The sequence below is a fragment of the Egretta garzetta genome, unplaced genomic scaffold (genome assembly GCF_000687185.1).
Source record: "Egretta garzetta isolate BGI_Z169 unplaced genomic scaffold, ASM68718v1 scaffold42, whole genome shotgun sequence".
NCBI lineage: Eukaryota > Metazoa > Chordata > Aves > Pelecaniformes > Ardeidae > Egretta > Egretta garzetta.
The window spans coordinates 1,120,703-1,122,540 of record NW_009258782.1 but is presented as its reverse complement, the minus strand read 5'-3'; positions in this window follow the sequence as shown (position 1 = coordinate 1,122,540).

The window sequence follows — 1,838 nt, the reverse complement described above, 5'->3', positions numbered from 1 at the left end:
GGACATTCCAGGGCTGAATTGCCTCTTGCTGCTGGCGAGGGCTCTCCCGGAGACATGGCCAAGCCCAAGTGCAGCTGAGGACACGCGTTGCCTCCCTTGGGAATGTTAGGCATGACTGTGGTGTAAAGCCTGGTCCAAATGTCATGGAACAGTCCCTGAGTTAGGATCCTCAAGGTCACAGTGTAAGTGCTCTTCTGGCTGGTTTGATTTGTGATTTAATCAGCATTATGCCTAACTGTGTGGGCTCATCTGCTAGGGAACGGGCTTTCCTGTTGTGCTGAAGCTGGATGCGTGCTCACCTACTGGATTTCATGGCTGACAGAGCCCTGCTAGATGGCACACGCCTCGGTTCTTCCATGGCGTGATTCCGTGTGGCCGCTTTCCATCATGCAGTGCCAGTCCTCAGCTCCTGCCTGGCGGGCTTGCTGGAGCGCCGCAGGGAGGAGGAAGGGCAGAGCTGGGAGAAGGAGGTGCAATATGGGGAATATAACGCTAGTCCTCCATATTACTAATCCCAACTGACTGCTCCCGCATGACTGGGCAAGACAGCCCTGCTGTTTGGGGGATTGTTTCTGGGAGGTGTGTGAAGACAGACGTCAAATGGGAGCTGATGTGTTGACTGTGGGAAGCTGCCATGGCTCTGGGCGAGGGCGTGGAGTCAGCTCGTCTTGCCTCTTCCTGCCTCTCCTGGCCCGGTTTCCTTCTCCAAACAAGGTTTTTGTGAAGATACCCCTGGCTGAGCACTGGGGATGTCTGGATCTCAGCTGCGGGTGGAGACGTGGTGGTGGCATGGGCTCCGGCTGCTGCGTCTGGTGCTTTCCTCCTGCAGCATTGCTGCTTTTGTTGGAGGAGGTGTCCCAGCTCCCTCCGAGTCTCTTCTTCATGTCTCATTCCCATGAGACCATGACCAGACCTCCCTGTGTGGATCCGGCCCTCCCACGGGTGGGAAACAGTGGTCACTTTTGGGGTGTTCAGTCATCTCGAGGGAGTTTGGCGGCTGAGTTAGCTGCAGGCCACGCACGCTCCTCTGGGCAGAGGCATGCTCCCGGTGTCCCCGTGGGACATGACGCGGGCACAGGAGGTGCTGGTAGAGGCAGTGTGTTGGATGTGGAGTCAGTCTGTTCTTCCGTGACCGAGCAGAAACCCCAAGCCTCTTCCAGGGCCTTTGCAAGGGGGCTGCAAAGGTCAGGGGACACGTTGGAGGATGCATTTTGTGCTGGTCTGTGCTGGGGTGCAGGATCCCTGAGCTGCTGCTTCTCACTGGGGGCCAGAAGCAACTTCTGCCACTTGTCCATGCCTTCGATTCCTCATCTGTGCAAAACCAGGAGGAGATATTTTCCCAGGGATGCTCAACAAAGAAGTGGCTTGGCACTGGGGCAAGGCTCAGGAGTGGCAGTCCTGGGGGTCTTGCACTCCGTGCTGGGGCTGCCCACGTGTGCTCCTCACCATGGAGTGGCTGTTGAGGTTGAAACACTGCTGTGGCCCCCTGGGAGCAGGGCAGTGCCTGGTCCTGCCCCACCAGCACCCACCTGAGCACCACTAATGGGCTCGAGCGACGTGGCACAGACCTGCCCCATCCATCACTGAAGGCGTTGCAGGTACCAGCAAGCACCTTGAAAAGTCCCTGCATCTGGGAGGAGATGCCCTCCTGCCCCCGGCAGCATTTTTAGGCTCGCTGCTTCCCTCCTGACCGGTCTGACGGCTCCAGTTGGGGAGGGGGGGAGCTGGTCCTTGGCAGCCTCCTTGCCAGCAGCGTGGGTGCCAGGAGGGCAAATCCTGCCAAGCAGAACGTGAAATACCAGCTACAGCCGCCCCCGTGCATCGGCTGGGCGGGGGGC